The sequence below is a fragment of the Zonotrichia leucophrys genome, chromosome 1 (assembly GCF_028769735.1).
Source record: "Zonotrichia leucophrys gambelii isolate GWCS_2022_RI chromosome 1, RI_Zleu_2.0, whole genome shotgun sequence".
Classification (NCBI taxonomy): domain Eukaryota; kingdom Metazoa; phylum Chordata; class Aves; order Passeriformes; family Passerellidae; genus Zonotrichia; species Zonotrichia leucophrys.
In genome coordinates this window covers 85,754,869-85,772,945 of record NC_088169.1, presented here as the reverse complement: position 1 = coordinate 85,772,945, position 18,077 = coordinate 85,754,869, and the positions used below count along the sequence as shown (strand labels likewise).

At 40.1% G+C, this 18,077-nt stretch overlaps 1 protein-coding gene across 12 annotated transcripts in view; it reads right to left on the bottom strand.

Annotated features, from left to right (window-relative positions):
* TENM4 (teneurin transmembrane protein 4) overlaps positions 1-18,077 on the bottom strand; it is a 1,542,144-nt gene that overhangs the window by 254,969 nt on the left and 1,269,098 nt on the right. The window lies entirely within an intron of this gene.

Genomic DNA, 18,077 nt, shown 5'->3' with positions numbered 1-18,077 from the left:
TTAAATGATGAAAAACACAACAAATAGGGTTCTAAGATTATATTTTACATAGGGCTGTGCCTGACTGAGGAAGACCTTCTAACTGACTGCAAAAAAATTTAATCAGGTACATGCAGGTTAAGTGGATCTAATTGGAAAAGCTTACTGTAAGCAATTAATGGTGATCAGGGTCTTATTCCAAACATATTTTTAAACAAAACGGGGAAGTCAGAAGTGCCAAACTGGCAAAAAACTATCAGGCAAATGTGGAGGTCAGATATGTGCAGTACATCAATAAAAACAGGGGGAATATGAACACAGACATATAATACAGGACAATGCATTTAAACATGAACTTTTCACCTTGCTACATTTGATCTGAACGTCATAATGATTAATCTCTCACATTTTCCCAAATACTGAAATTTTATCATGCAAAATCCATCAAAATAAAAGAACAGTCAGCACAAGAAAATCAGCAAACTTAAAAAATCATCTGTTTTTATAAAAACACATTTTGAACACAGCATAGCTCACAACATAGCTGTACAATATTTCTTACTAAACACAACATGAACACTTTAGAAATGGACACAAACCCAAAACAATAAAGTGGGTTTAACATTTAAATCCCCCAAAGCTGGTTCTGCATATATATTTCCTTCCACCTTGGTCATTAGTTTTTCTCATGACAAGCCCTTGGATGTCACCTCCTTGGCATATGCCAGTCCTATAAATTGCCAATTATAATCAGACAAGAAATTGTGGCATCAGAGGCAAACCCTGGGATCCAAGGAGAATACCAGACTGTACCTGTGCTTAGAGACACTTGTCACCTGAAGGAGAAAAGCCAGTGTTGGTTGAGAGGCTACACTGCCTTGTGTGAACAGCAGCCTGCGCAGCATGCAGACCACAAGCCGAAATTGAGCCCTGTGTGTTTTGTTATGATCAGCAGTGGAATTGTCTGGATCGCCTTCTTTCTGACAACCCTCCAGACAGAGAAGTTCCTCCTTTAGGAATGCAGCTTTTAAGGAATCTGCAGCCCACTTCACACTCCCTGACCCTTTTTATGGTGTCAAGGCTGTAACCTTCCCATTGTGCTAACTAGTGGCAGGACCAGGAGACAGACAGGAAGAAAAAGGAGCACATGCAAGTGGATGAGCACTGCTTTCCTTGTCACAGTCCCTGACATGAAAACTGATATTCAGCTCTAATTCTGATCTGCTTTTGAAGAAGCAAAGTATACTCTGTGTCATCCTCTTTGTGGCAATAGAGATTGATGAGCCCTGACATATAACAAAGTTTAAATCAGGACTTTGATTTGCTATGCTTTCATTGCAAAACAGGGTGACTTGTATTTCTAATCCTGTGTAGTAGTCAGAGGCTGAATTTTAGTGTGATGGTGACTGAAATGGAAAAGAAGTGTAAAATCAATGTCTTCCTATAGACCCATACAGTTTTTCAGTGTACTTTGTAAGGAGAGGACACATTTTTCCAGCCATTGAGAAAGACAGCCTAGATTAAAAATTTATTTCAAGCCTATGATTCATTTACACAAATACCAGTGAAATGCATAAAAGGGAGTTAATGGTGTGGCTACCCAACCAAAAAAAAAAAGTGGACAAGTACAGTAGAGCCCCAAAGCTCTCCCTGTGTTTTGTTTAGACAGTATGCTTGGCATAACTATACATGAATTCTGTAGTCTGGATGTAAAGAGCAGGAGCAGAATGAGCTGAATTTGGTATTGTAACCCTAAAAGCAAAATGTCAGTGCTTTTCTCAGTCCACATCACAAAGTTTCTGCCATTTCCACATGGTTGCAAGTTGTTGGGAGTTTCTTTTGGAAGGAGGTTTTCCCATCTCCCAGTATTGCAATTTTGGCAAGAATAAAATTAAAAATATAAATAAAAAACAAAACCAGAACCTTTTTAATGGCAACTTTGGGTTTTAATCAACGACACCATTGCAGAGCGCACACGAGAAGATCCCATGGGCTTTCACGGTCGTTACGTGCACTTGCAGCAGTGCGTGAGCTGACCTTTACAAGGGCAGATTCCCCAGGAATTGTGCAGAACAACCACTCAGGGCTGTGCTGCTATGAAGGGCACTGGCACATTCCACCGTGCTCTGTGGAAAATTGCCTTTTGGCCATGAATGACGGGGTGGATTCAACAGGAGATTTTGCCAGCTGCTGGACGGAAGGTGTGCCTTAGGCAGCTCTGCTGACAGCAACCAGATATAAAATGCACGGGAAGCAAAGTGATACCTTCCTTTTTAGCAAGTCAACAAGGCTGTAAGGCAAGCATGTGTTAAGTTGTGGATCCTTTAAGAGAACTGCCTCCTTTTTTTCCTGCTTGGACAGAAAACCAAGAATTAAATCTGACCTTTTCACAAAAATTAAACCAAGAGAGAGACGAAAGCTGCAAGTTTGTTTCCTTCTCAGACAAGTATCTCATTGAATTTACTGCAACTGCAAGTCCAAGTAAAACAAGCCCATAAACTTTCATTCCAGCTGCCAGAGCAAAATTTCTAATTGATTAGAGCAAAATGAATTTGCAGCAATACTGGGTTGCCATGGAACCTGAGCAAGTAGGACAACTTACTTTGCAGAATGTGCTGTTTCTCCTTCAAAAATACAAAACAGAAGGACTAGATAACACATTCATTATGTACAGTCTTGAAATTTGGAACTTAAAGAAAAACAAAACAGATTCCAAGTATGGGCCCCTTGGCATCCATTTGTAACAATCTTATATATCCATTTGCAGTGAACAGTCAAATTATGTTCTCTGGACTTGAGGCAGGAATAATAGTCGTTGAATGTCTCTGTATGAATGATGTGATACTAGCACATATTCAGAGGAAAAGAGAACAGAACCTTGTATTTTATCTATGTGCCAGTATTTCAGATTAAAATTAAAAAAAAAATCATGGGAAGATATGTTGCAGTGTCTGGTAGATTTATGAAAGTACTTAGGAAACACAAACTTTGGAAATAGGTTAGTACAAAGAATCTGTTTCTCAACCGAGGAACTCTGCAATATTCAGGCAACTGCTTTAAATTTAGGGAAGAGACAAGCAGAGCAGACCCTAAATAGTTAGGGGAAAGTAAGACAAACAATAAACACGCCTTCATTTTGTGCTGCACATTTGGCTGTAATATTTAAGAATTACTTTATCTCTCACAGGATTTGGCATTCAGAGATCAAGAGCTGATTTAAAACGGGTGTACTCATGCTAGTATGAATAGAAAGGCTGCCAGAAATACAGAACATTCACAGAGATACTTCTAAAGAAGGTCAGTAAATTGTTTCATGGACTATATTCAGTGGATTATACTCATATGTTTGTAATTTGTCCCAAAAGAGGTGAAAAAGAGTGGGTATATACAACGGTTGACTTCTCACAGAGCTGAGATGACAAGGCAACAGGATTTAATAGTGTTCAATATACCCAGAATGGTATTATCTGTGATCAATAAAGAAGTAGTATCAGCTTTATTCACCTGGTAACTTCTTCATCCAAGAACCTTTAAGGGCTTTACAAGCATTGGGTATGTAAACTTTGAAATAGTGTTATCAGATATCTTGGGATCTGTTATCAGATTGGCTGATACAATGGTCAGAGAGCTGGAACACTTGTGATATGAAGACATGCTGAGAGAGTTTGAGTTGTTAAGTAGGGAGAAAAGAAGACTCTGTGGAGATCTTCCAGCAGCCTTCTAGTACTTAAAGGAAACTTGTAAAAAGGAGGAAGTGCGTCTTTTTACACAGGCAGGTAGTGACAGGACACGAAGGAAGAGTCTTAAACTAAAAGAGAGGAGATTTAGATTATATACTGGGAAGAAACTTTTCCCTGTGAGGATGGTGAGGTAGCCCAGAGAAGCTGGGGTTGCTCCATCCCTGGAAGTGTTCAAGGCCAGGCTGGACAGAATTTTGGACAGCCTGTTCTAGTGGAGGGTGTCCCTGCCCAGGGCAGGGGTGTGGAACTGGACGATCTCTAAGGTCACTTATAGCCCAAACCATTCTGGGGACCAGACTTACATTTCCAACTGAGGCACAGAGATGAGCAATAATTGATTCAAAATTCTGTCATTTCCTGTTCCTGCATGTTGTATCTCTAGCCACAGAAACAGTCTAAAAGGCTGTTGTCACATTAAAAATATTTTTAATTAACTGGATTCCCACAATAAAGAAACAACAGTCATGGGCAATTGATTGCAAAATGATTGCAATTACCTCAGTACAACAACTGCAGTAGTTCTCACATAAGAACGTTGTAAGAACATTGGCATTAAGTCCTGTCACTGACATTGGCTTTGTACCACCTTAAAATAGCAAAGTCTCTAACCAAGGTTAGAACTGGTGCACCAATGATGTTAAGGACCACTCCAAACAAAAGACATCACAGTACAGCTCTGGCCTTTACAATGAGGCTTTGCTTCGTGGGTTCACAGGAAGGCTGTGTAAATGGTAGCGGAGTGTATTCTGTAGTGTGCTGGCTGAGATTATTATCCTGTCAAAGGAAAGAGTGTAAACAGACAAACTTCTTTTAACTGTTTTTTATGTCTTCTCCTTACTTTACACAGGAATTTTGAGTGACCTGTACTGACATTGTTGTGAAATCTTATTGATCAATATTAATTTATAGCTAGTCTTGTGCTGGAGAAAACCATGACCTGCCTAAATAACCCTTAGGTACCTCTGTATGATAAAGGAAATAAATTAATCATTAATTCTAACACTCAGGCAGTTCCATCTCAGAGTGTATCTGATTGATTAAAACCCCACAAGCATGAAGCTGTCCTGCAGAGCTGAGATCCTGTGTGAGAGCTATCCTTGCAAAGTAGCAAGCAGGGTGGGCATCAGGACATCCCTGACTGGTGACACATAGGACGAAGTGGAAAGGACAGTGCCCTGCCTGCACAGCAGTGTTTGTTTCCCTGCAGAATATAAAAGGCAGTGATTTGCTCCACGACTATTTCAGGGCATCAGAGATGCTGCTGGACTGAGGAGAGAGGGAGAATATCTGCCATTTTGCTTTTCAAGGCGAAGGGGAGTGTATACGAAGATGAGCCCAGCTTATCACATGGTAGAAGACTGGTTTAGCATCCAGAAGCCTCACTCCTTCAGAGATGGAGAAAAAAGAAATTTTCCTAAGGGACAAACAGCGTTCATGTCTTTCTCATGGCAGCGTATCAAGCCTTTCTAGTGAACAGCATAATACACCTCTGGAAAAAGGGTGAGCTGAACTAACTGTCTGGTAGAATGTGTCAGTGAATCACAGGAGTAAGGAATTGTTGCACAGATTTATTGCTACTCTTTAACAATAGGTGGTCACAACATTCTTAGTTCAACAGGCAATATATATCTTGTGTTTAGAATTGATTAAAAAAGCAGTCTTGGAAAACTACTTTTAGTTATTTATATTTCCTCAATTTCCACCTGCACTTATGTTTATTTCAGTTAATTTAATTTCATGTATTTGATTTATAGCTTTAGAGCCAGAGGGGAAAAAGAATGAAACAAACAGGACAAATGAATATCATCTTAACAAGAAAAACCTGGGCAGTTGCCATGTCGCTAAAATTAAGAAATGAGTAGTTGTGCCTAGAAAATGAGAAATAATCACATGCCCTGTATGAAGACTGGCATACTGGGGGAGTAAGGGCCATGTGAGGTTAAGAAGGAAAGAATAAATTCACCTGGGCTGAAGTGGAGCATGAAGAACACATGTTACATGGACTTCACCTGCCTTGTGGGTGATTTGTGTTACTCTTCCAAATTGTGTTTTTCCCCTCCACTATGCTGTGAAGATAGGCAATGATTTTCTTTAGCCATTTACTAGCATAGTGCATTTTCTATTGAGGAAGTCAAAAAATCACTGTCAGCAGGGCTTGGAAGCATTCCTGTTTGTACAGAGCAGACCTTGGTTAGACTCTCGTCTGGATGGAAAACCTCTAGCTTCGCAGCAGCTCTGTGAGGAATGAAATACTGGGATATATAAAAGCATCACACCTGAATGCCTATTACCTGCCACTGTCGCAGCACAGATCTGGAGCGAGCATTTGGATCTTATGCAATTATCCCAAATGAAGCAGAAGGTAGAAAGGGACAAGAAACAAGGCAGACCTCAGATCTCCTTTTCCCCAGCAGAGGTTACTAACTTGACCCAAAACAGCAGAAAGCGATTATTGATTGAGCAAGATGGAGAGTAGCAGGGAGAAAATTGTTCCCTTCCGAAGCGCAGTTCCTCCATGGCTTGGGGTGCTCTGGAGCAGCACAGCCACACTTAGAATTTTTCGCCAACAGAAGAAAATAATACGGCAGATTTTCAGAAAATTACACGGGCAATTGCCCGAGCCGGATACTCAGCTTGCTCATTTGTAGGCACAACAGTAGAAACAGATTGTGTAAGTTAGCTACATGATTTTCTACAAGATGCGTCACCAAGGCTCAAACTGTGCTGCTATTTAAAAGCACAAACAGGTAACAAAATTTCCGAATATGTGGAAGATTCTTATATCTTTTTCAAAATCAAAGAAGTAAGGATCAAGAAAGAAAGACTTTCTTCTGATAGAGACAGTATAAACAATCCTAATCACCACAGAATATTTATATCATGCCTTGTAAAATATTTATGCAAGTAATTCACATCATCTAAAGTTTTAAGGAAAATGCGACCCCCTATTTATGGCTCAGCATTACAAATGCTTCTGCAGCTTTACTCAAACCCAACTTGTAAAAGAATAATGTAATCAGTCGGCAGTCTGATGAGCTGCCTGTGAAGCGGCCTCTCTCAGTCTGACACTAATGCTCTATCTGATCCAAACAGCCAATATAAAGTATGAAGTTCTCTGCAAGTGATTACATGCAAATCTCTAAAAGGTCCATTTTCCTGTATTTGATCACCAAACTGTAGGCTTTATAGAAATTGCTTTTTCTAAGCTCAGTGCTAACAAAATGGTTTACGCTAGCCTTGGAGAACTCTCCCTGAAAGGCTTGGTCAAGGCAAAGAACTTGTTCATACTCCTGCTATCCCAGCAGGAAAGAGTTATTATGCGTGGGCCCCTGCAAGGCTTTTTCACCTGCCCTAGCAAATAAAATTTACAGAAATGTCATGCAGGGTGGCTGGCAGTAATTTTCTAAAATTAACCTTAAAGTAATGCCAGAGGAGACAAAATTATGGAGTGCTAGAAACCAACCAAAATCACGTGATGTTAGAGCCATCTAACAGACAGCAAAACTAATTCATCCTACAGCCAAAGCACCAAAAAATCCACAAGTTCAGCTCCCGATCAGTGATACACTCTGCAACTGTCCTGGCCCCTGGGGATGGGTTCTAACACATATGTGTAAAACAGTGCATGATGAGGCAAACTATGCTGTTAAGGAAGAAAACGTGTATTTCCACCTTTTAACTAGATAATCACAAACAAGCATCTCTGGAAAAGAGTGAAGGTTGCAGTTGTTAAGAGAAATCCCAGAGCTGCTTGAGGAAACAGAAGGATAATGTGACATTGTGCAGCATAGTCACTACAGTGTCTCCCTACAGTCAGGGGAAATACAACCTTTATCTTCCAGAGGCCACTTTTCCAGTCTCCAGTTTGAGTTGGAACGTCTCATTTCTCTTCACTGGCTATACAGGGAGCCTTGGTGATCCTTACTTGTGCATAAGTGAAAGTGTCATGAACCCACGGTTTAATGTCTAGAATCTGCCTGAAGGTAAGACAATCCCACTGAGATGCTTTTGGCAGTGACAATTTGGGTTGCTCCATAATAGAAATCCGTAATTGGCCCATCATATGTGCAGACTTGACACTTCCCTCCCAAGCTCAAAGACAAAAGTACAGTACACTACAGTACAGTACAGCAGCAATGGAATTGGTGATGAAACACACAAGCAGCTGGAGATAAAAGTTTCAGGAAGGAAAACTGAGATGCAAGGCTATTTTATGCTTCTCTTGGGAAAAAACATAGTCTGCCTGAGTAAGTACAGTCCAAAGGAAACATAACAGCTGCAGGTTCTGGCAAAGGGGTAATAAAGGTGTACTGCAGTGAGACCTACCTGTCTGTGCATAAGTGTTCTGGGGAGGAAATTTGGGGTGACCCGAGCGTTCTCTCAATAAAGAGATTGCATCTGTTCTGATTACTGTTAAGATTACTGTTGACTTTGAATTTCTGTACTGCATAAAACAAATTAACTTGCTCAGCCTCTAACACTTACTGGGGCAGTCTCCTCCTAATCCCAATCTTTATCCCCACGAGGGTTGGACGCTTGCATCCTTAAAGTTTATGGGACCTGTTTTCCTGCCACTGTTAATTCTTATATTCTAGCCAAGCTCCCTGATTTTTGTAGGACTTTTTCTGCAGTGCATGATTTCAAAGTAGGCAAACAGCCCTTCCTGCAACATCTAAGAGTCATGGTTCAGAAGTTCTTTCTTCAGCTGAGAAAGTTCAGAAGGTTTCTTTCTTCAGCTGAGAAAGAGATCAAGGCAATTTGTGCTGAAAGACTCTTCTTAGATGAACTCTTAAAGGGATCTGATTAAGAAGAAAGGTTCTTTTCCATCACACTGTATGTGAGCTAGCCCTGGGGATCTGGAATAGAAGACAGTGGAAAGCGTGAAGCTCCTGCAGAAGGGGAAGCAGGATGACTGCTCCAGGATGGTGCTGAGACTCAGTCCATGTGCTCCAGACACCAGCAGCAGAGCATGGTGCTGTGTTCAAGGGGCTGCAGCCCTGCTAACACTTGTGCTCAGCACTGTGCTGCCATGTGCAGCCTGCAGCACCTCCATGGCTCATGTCTGCGCCCAGGTTGACAGTGGGTGTTAATCCTTTCCAGCTTACTCTGAGAGTAACTCCCCACTATGTAACCTGGGGAAGTACTCTTTCAGATCTGTCTGATCTGATCCTTATGTGTCAGGCTCTCATTTGGCATCCACCTCATACTCCTGAATGCATCTGAAGATTGTACATACCCTGCACCTGGCACAGCTCATTAAAAACCAGACCTATCCTGCATCTTCCAGCAATTTCAATCAGTTCTGTCTATTCATTCTGCAGGCTTTTCAAGACATGGACTCCTTCTTCTTGTGTGCATGTGAGGCATGCAAAACTGCAGGACTTTGATCTTGTGTTTAGCCATTAGGTGTTCTTGCAATGCAAGCTGTAAGAATAGAGAAGCTGTTTGTGCTCAGGTAGCTGTAATTACAGTGGAGGAGAGCATTTCAGTGCTCTGTAGGGAGGGAGAGGCTGAGAGTGTCCCTTTGCTAAAATCTGCAGGCAGGACAAGTGCTGTGTTTCCAGGGAGATCCAAGTGAACATCACACACTTAACTGAGAAAGCTGCTAGGAAGATGTGCACCCTCACTGCTCTATTCCAAAATTTCACCTTATAAACTTGACTTCAGCTTTGTCTTCCCAGAAAACTTTCTGAATTTTTGCTGATGAAAACATATCTGAATCTGAGGCTATGCATCTGTAGAGGATGCTCTTCTCTCCTGGGAAAGATTGCCATTTTATGGTATTGCCCAAGAAGGTAATGCAGGAATATGACAATATTGAGCCAGGAAAAAAATAGTGTTTGACTAAAAGTTGTGATTTGCTTTACATTTGTTTCAGTCTTAGAACAACTCAGAAACTAAACAGTAACAGCCACCCACAAAAAGAAAAGGATCAAGAGGAATTTTCAGGTATTGACTGACATTTCAAGTCCCAAAACAATGATGGGAACAATGGGAACAATCCTTTTCCCTCCAAAATTTATGTATTTCAGCAGACAGCAAAACAATTTGCAATGCAATAGCAAAAATTCAGAAAGTTTGAGACACCACTGATGTTACTGTTATATTTTTTTCTCCAAAGCATTGATTAATGTCTTTAAAGCTGCAATTTAAATACCTCAGTCATGGCTTTACTGACTTTTGCCCTGTAAGAAACTTTACTTTGACTTTTGTTCCATTCCCTGCACAGTGGAAAAGATGAAATTTTTCAAGTGACTATAAAGAGACTGGACCCAAATGATGATTTTCTGGATAGAGGGAAGGTAATGATAATTCAAAACACATTGCAGGGACATCAGAATTATTTAAAAATTCGAGTAGTTCAGAGAAGAGTGGCTATAAGCAGTAAAGCTAAATATAGAGAGAATAATACCTAGTCTCATTCACTGAATGGTCTCTCTGTCTCTCATTTCTCCCAGCCTCTGTCTGTTTTTCAGAGAGATAGTTAAAGGAATTAACTCATACTCAAGAAAAAAAATTCTTAAAAAGATGAGAGCAGTATTAGAAAATAATTCAGTTCTTAGAAATAAGGCACCTGAGCCCACATGAAAATGTGCAGCTGATTTGCCATGACAGAACAAACTACTGGCCCCCCTCATATATCTGTCCTTTTCCCATCAATGCCTAATTGCAGCCATGCAGTGCTCCAATAAAACAGTTTATAACACCCAATGGTATAGGGGGAAAACTCTTTCTGATACTGCCTAGTAACCAAAGCAAGGAAAGGAAGCAGGATGGCTAAGATACCTCATTTTTCCTGACTGTTGAAACAGTATGTTCTAGGTATTCTAGATCATTGGTAATTATTTCCCTCAATCTATTTGCTCCAAAACTAACATGTAACAGGTAGCTTTGCATGCTTCTTATGAAACATTCCCTGCTTTTCTTTTTTATATGTAATGGTTTTAATCATGGTAAAATGCTAATGGGAGAAGAGAATCCTTAAGTTTTGCATGATAAAACAGCCTTCATTGGCTTTGTCCATCTCTGAAGTGGTTATTCACTATAGCATAGAATCCCTGCTATAAAAAGTCTAACTTTAAATTCCTGATCAATTAGTCTGGCCAGCCTGACCCAGAGTTTTGCAGGTCTAACAATGCCCACTCTCAGAGGGCTTCTGCTAAACTGCACTGAACACTCCTCAGCAGGCTGGTGAGCAGACTATATAACATCATGGTCTCTTTTATCCTCTTTTATCTCTAATTTTGATGATTACCTGCCTGACCTTTTTGGCAGGCTTGACCTTCTGTACACTATTCAATAGTTTATACAGCTATTTTCTTTCTTATGATTCCTTTAGAACTAAAGACCCTGATCTGCAAGCAGCATGCAGACCCAGCTGCCTTTCATCAGTCCACATGTGTGTCTGCCAAATGCCTATGAGTAGAGAACCTCTGACTAAACAGCACTTGAGGCACTTCTGCAGACATTACAGCAGTTCCACCACCCTTTCTGAGCCACTCTGGCTTCAGTTTTGTCCTAATTTTTACCTTTTGGCTATCTGTGTCTGCATTCATATGAGCTATGTTTTCCCCATACTCTTTTAAATTTTGGTTGAGCAGCACTTATATGCACAGAAAAGAGGCTCTTTTCTCTAGGACAATTTTTCAAGAGATGCTTTTTATCTACAAAAAAAACAACATAAGAACAAACATTAAAAAAAACCCTTGAAAATTCTAGAAGTAGAAAAGTCCTTTCAAAATGTATGACTTTGATTCTATATATGATCAGTTGCCTTGTTCATAAAGTGTGAAAATCAAAGGAGACAGCAAAATAAATGTAAATAAATGATTCCGGGGAGATTCCTGAGGTCATGGATGGTCAGTAAACTTGATCACTTCTAAGGGCTACCCAGTTGTTGAGGCTTCTCTGCTCACTAAGTGTCTTCCTACTTAACATGCTGGTTCCCTGATTTTTAACATTAAAAAGAATGTTATCAGAGAGAGAAGCCTGTTTGTGGCACAACCTTGCTGAGATACAGAGCCCCCTTCAATTCTCAAAAAACTGAAAAGTCACTAATACCACCCAAACTGAGTGGAGCCTAGAATCAAGGCTTCCCACTTCCTGGGGAAAGGTTCCAATTCCTAAATTATTTTAGAAGAGATCAGTGTTATCATCAAACATCAGAAGATGGCCTGAAGGACTGACACTGAAATGTTTCCTATTAGTCGCACTGGAAGATTTTAAGAAAATCATGTAGGAAAAAATGTAGGAGACACTCAGGCTTCCTGTGCCTGGTCCAGGTGGGAAGGAATCCATATGACAGGTTGATTAGAACATCCCTTGCTCTTCTTCAAGGCCATCTACTTTCTTCCACTTCTATTTATACACACAAAAAGCAAAATTTGGATTTTAGTGTACAGACTGGTTTTCTCCCAAACTGTTTTGGATCTGGTTTCCCAAATTTCACTAGATTTCTTGGACTCCTAAGTTTTGTGTGATGAAGGATTCATAAAAGCTGCAATTTGCAGATCTTAGTCCTTAGAGGAAAGAACCTAAATTCACGTTTCCTTTCTTAAACAGAAATGCTGAAGTCATCAAGTGAGAGGCCCTGACACAGAGCACATCAGGGTTTTCTTGTTATTTTGGAGCTGATTTCCTTCATAATTGCAGAGAACCAAGAGCTTATGGTGAAGACAGTAAGTAAATTCTGGTGTTTTTATTTCTATAATCAAGCAAACAATGGTTTGCCTAAAAGGCAATGCTCAAAACTTTTAGCAGACATAATCATAAACAGTGAATATTTCCAAATATATCTTAAACTATCAAGAGTTACCTGCACACAGACTTTGTACAGAAAGGATGAGTTGTATTTTTAATGTTCTTGGCTGAAAAAAGCTACTGTCTATCCCTGTGCCTTTGGGCATAAACTAACCCACCACACGCCCATGGGAAAACAACACACATTTGGAGATGCTTTAAGAAAAACATAAGCTCATTGCTCCCTGTCACAGCTCAGTTTATACAGAAGCTACAGTAAAACTCATTTATGTTTGGGATTCTGGCTGTGGACAGGTAAAGGTGCTGCTGACAGACTGTTCTGCATCTGAAGGTTCCTGAAGGCATTCCTTATCTGAGGCTATTTCGAAGGCAGCTCTGCTTGGATCTGTCTGCTGATCTACAATAACTGTGCTGGCTTCTGGTTTTTCTTTCTTTATCTTTTCCTTTCTCTTTATGTTTTCTTATATGTGGAAGCAGATGCAACGATAAATGTGAGAAGGCATGACATTTCCTTTTTGTTAGAAGCTCGTGACTCTTATTATGCGTGTCCCCAAAGGTAGCTTAACCAGCACCTGGTGCTATTTGAGTGTTTCTGCCTTCCAGTCAATGAAAGAAGAGTCTCTGGAACCAGGGAGCAATAAAGCTACTTCAGAATCAAAATGGTCATTCTGATGTGAATATTAAAAGTTCTCTCACACACTCATGCAAAAGAGTTCAGATAGCCATTGTTCTGTGCCATTTACCCTGCAAAAATATATACACTCAGTTATAAATTCTTAAAAATTTATTCAAACTTGCATTTAGCTGCAAAGTCTGCTGCTTCTGTTTCAGATTTGAAGAAAGCTTGTCCACTTTTTCCAAGTATACAACTTCTAATAAAAGATTCTACCTGTTCTTGTGTTTCCTTGACGAACTTGTCAGATTATCACACCTACAAAAAAACACCCCTAGGCTGATATTTCAAGGTCTGAAATGGCATACAGATGTTTGATGGCTTACTTTGAGAAATAACTTTCTACTACAACATGGGGTTTATAACTGTATTGGTAACATAACCATGTAAAGCTCTTCTGGTAGTAGAGCACCAAACAAATTTCTCCCCATCATTCTTGTTTTGGTGGGGGACTCTGACATCCAGTAACACAACGATGTGAAAATGTGATGAGAATTACATTAAATAAACCTATCCTTTAAAACATAAGAAAATCTAACACAGGTCTCAAGCAGCACAGATAAAAAGAAAAGCTCAGCAATCTGAATGTGCCCATTTATGGACAGATCTATGGTTTTTATGTAGATTTAATTTCTGAGCTTTGTTGTTCCCTATCACTGATGCCATCCATGTGAGCATGTAAATATAGGCAACAGGAGCAAAGGCTGTTAGGACTACTTGGAACAAATAATGAGCTGAAGTCTGAAAACACACATTGCACTGTGCCACTAGAAGTTAAATCTGCTAGAAGCAGAATGGGGAAGACCACCAGAAACTAATAGAGAAAATTTTAGAGGATATGGGGAAGAGACAAAAAGACATGAGAGTTTTGTATGGCATTGCAAAATAAGATACACAGAAAGAAAACTGGTGAAATAATGGTAATGAACTTGGCCATTGGACCCACAGGATGAGAAAGCATAGCTGTGCAAATGATTTTTCATCTGGTTTACTCAATAAAACACATGTAAGTTCAGAAAATGTTTCATGGGAAAACCCCTTCAGTTGCTGTAACTTGTGATTTAAGTCAGGTAGAAGAACTGAGATTGGTCTGTGGCTCAAAATTCTCCACAGCAACAGGCATATCTGCTACTTTTGTTAATGCTAGGTGGAAAATGGTAACGTTTTAAGGTAGAGAAAGCAGTTGTGTCTGATTATACACAAATGTTAGTTTAAAGCTCAAATAAGTATGGATTTTCCCTAACTGTGAAAACAGCTCCTTAAGCCATTAACTTGCGTGTTTCCTCAAGAAATAGGTATATTTAAAATGAATCCAAAATCCCATGGCCAGGCATTGTAAAAATTCTTGCTTTTTAAAAAAATGAACAAAATTCAAGGTCTGCTTTTGTTGTGGGCAAAGGTCAGTTGGAGGAACAGAGAAGGTTTTATGATCCATTCTTCTTTCTTACTTGCTGTTGCTGGGAAGCTGTGAAGCCAGCCAAGAGATGGATTAATGAATGTCTTCTTTACACTTCCCATTTTATCCTTCCCAGTGGTAAAAGGTGATTGTTAAACCATGTAATGGAAAACTGGACTGATGGAGCTGGGTTATAGTTTTTGGAACAGTGCTTTTCAAACCATTCCATTTTCCCAATCTCATTTGTTCATTAATTCAGCTGTCTCTCCTACCACAGCCAGTGCTAAAATTCATATAGAAATGATACATCCAGCAAATTGCACATTGCTGTGTAGGCAGAAATTGCTCCCTTCAGATCCCTGGCAAGTGATAAGCACATGCCCTTGAGCCTGAGGGGTTTTTTAAAAATCTCTGCTGCATTATGCAAATCTTTAGAACTGATTAGAACAGTTTCTGAAAAATAGCATCTTCTTCTGCCACCTGTTCACCAAGGCCTTAGGAATCACTGGAAGAAGCTAAAAATCCAAACTCAATTTCCAGATCTGTCCAGCAGCACAATATATCTGACAAACTGACTGACAGAAACAAGTTTGCTTCTTAGAGGAGAAAAACAGATGAGCAATAAAGTTACCAGGCCAAAATCTTCTAGTGGGTCAGATAAGAGCACACCACTTCCCTTGATTCCCACCACAGGGCTCTATCCACTTGATCATCCCAGTTGCATAAGAAACTTAAGTATTAGTAACGAAAATAATACAAGTGGCATCAAGACTGAAAAGAAAGCAAATTAAACTAATCTGCGCCTTACACCTTGGTGTTTAATAAAAATCTGCCATGAATGGATGAGTTTTGTGAAAGGTCTGTTTTAATAAAACCTGCCTTCATCTCAAAAGGGACTAGAACTAGACTGCAATGAACACTAATAATAACAGCTTCTCCGCTACTTGCTAAAATCCTGTTCATAAATCTATGAATGCTAATTAACTATCTTGCAATAGCAAGCAGAATTGTACATGATTCCCAAATGAAAGCATGGAAAGTGTTAAAGAAGACACCACATTGATTAATGTCTAGCCAAGTGTTTTGTGTACCCAAATTCTTCCTATGTGACAAATTTTTCCTGTTATTTTTTTCTTTTCATAAATGACTTATATGTACTCTTTCAAGAGCTACTTTAGTTCTTTCTTAAAAAATTGCAACTTGGCAATAGAATAATAAAATCATAGAATGGTTTGGGTTGGAAAGGACCTTAAAGATTGCCTACTTCCAAACCCTGCCATGGGCAGGGACACCTTCAACTAGACCAGGTTGCTCAGGGACACATCCATGGCCTTGAATGCCTTCCACTTGTGATGGGGCATCCACAGCTTCTCTGGGCAACCTGTGCCAGTGCCTCACCACTCTCACAGTGAGGAATTCCTTCATATTATCTTGCCTAAAGCTGCCCTCTGTCAGTTCAAGCCATTGCCCCTTGTCCTGTCACTCCATGTCCTTGTCTAAAGTCCCTTTCCAGTTCTTTTGAGGCCCCTTTAGGCACTGGAAGGTGCTCTAATATCTCCTGAAGCCATCTCTTCTCCAGGCTGAACAACCTCAACTCTCTCATCCTGTCTCCATAGCAGGTGGTCCAACCCTCTGAGCATCTTCCTGGCCACCTCTGGAACTGCTCCAATAGGTCCACGTACTTCTTATATTTAGAGGCTCAGAGCTGGATGCAGCACTGCAGGTGGGGTCTCAGGAGAATGAAGCAATAGTACAGTGAGCATCTGAGATTGTCCCAGAGCCTGAAATTACCAGAAATCAAGCAGAAGCCGCTATGAACAATAAAGTGGAATGATTATATTTATGACTGACCTCTAAAGAGAGATATTGTCTGATAAGTGTGTTACAAAAAACCTGGTCTGTATAAAAAGACTTGTAGGTAGAAACGTCCACTACAGGAAATCCATAAGTATTTATAAGCCACATGACAAAAATGTGTAGCTACGATGTATGATTGATGGAAAAAGCTAAGAAATTGTCTGTGAGACTCTCAGGAGATGGAGGCACACAAAGCTGGCTTCAGACATGTCAGCTCTGGAAATGAAGAAGTTGCATAGATACAAATGAGCTGCTCCCTCACAGCCACCTTTCCATGGTGTGTCCCTGACCTTAAAAAGCCTCTTTAGGATTGCCAAAGACTAAAGAGACTTGCCAGCACAGACTAGAGCCATCACAAAACCCTGCGGCACTGCTGCATGACACATACCAGCCCTCAGGTTTGTCAGGTCTCTAGAGAAGCAGAAACCAGGCTGAGATTCGGATCTTTCAAGGTACCTACCTACTTTGAAGGATAAAGGCTTGGGAGGGAGGCACATTTCTGCAATTCTTAGTTTGAAGTCCAGCACTGACAAGTGTGAGCATCTCAACAAAATGCATATTGCGCCTTGATAGAGTTGATTACCAAAGGCAGTTTTCCACATGGACTACTCTTACTGATTTTAATTGAATTACTAATAGTATAAGGCACTATTTAATGAGACCGAGGCAAGAGAGGGGGTTGAAAACCAAAGTAACTCAGTTCCTGCTGGCTGTGTTCATGCAGAGGTGCATTTATTCTCTGAGCAACGCCAGTGAAATCAATGTGTATCTCTGTAGAATAACTTTTTGACCCCTTGGACTAAGAGAAAAACAGCCTGGCTTCTTTGAGTGAGAAAAGTTGCATAGAAGTATAGCATTATTTTTATACCCTTTCTTCTTAATATATTAAACTTCTCATTATTCTTCAGGAGAGATGAAGCACAGCAATGCTCAACACAACAGTAGGTTGCAGTCAACTGTGTCATTCTGTCAGATAGATGGCTTTTACATGGTGTCTCCTGGACAGCCAAAATATCAAGAGAGTAATTTGTCTCTAAATTATGGCTGTTAGTAATTAATCCTCTTTTACTCTGGACTTGGGTGACCTTTATAAAGAGGCAGTTTAAATTAAAAAAAAGAAAAAAAAAAGGGAAGAAATGAGCCATCTCTTCACAAACATATACACTTCTCTCTTAAACTTGTAGTAAGAACTATGAAAAGAACAGAACACCCAACAGCTGACTCAAAATATAGACCAGAAGATGTATACAGATGACTTCTGCTGTATTTGAGGATAAAAGACTTTCCTGCAGTGGCAGTGGGAAGCCTATGACCTCTCCAAGGCTTGCCAAAATCAGGTCATCTCTGTGATAAACGGCTCAGTCCTGCATTTCCATCTCGAAAAGTTTCCTGATGAAGTGTGAAGGAAAATGTCCGGCCTCTGTAGATATGGTGTTTCTTAAAACCTTGATGAAAATCAAATGTCTCCCTCCCTTTATTAGGGATGTTAAACAGAAGCAGCTGTGCAAGGGACATGCAGTCTCTTAGCATGACCTTCAGAACTGGTACATGCTCACTGGTAATTGCACAGCCATAGCTGCTTATCATATAGAAAGTGAATCCAACACCTTGTAGGAAATACCTCTGAGGAAACAGAGTCATGATGAAATGCTGCCCGGCTTTATTTTTGTGG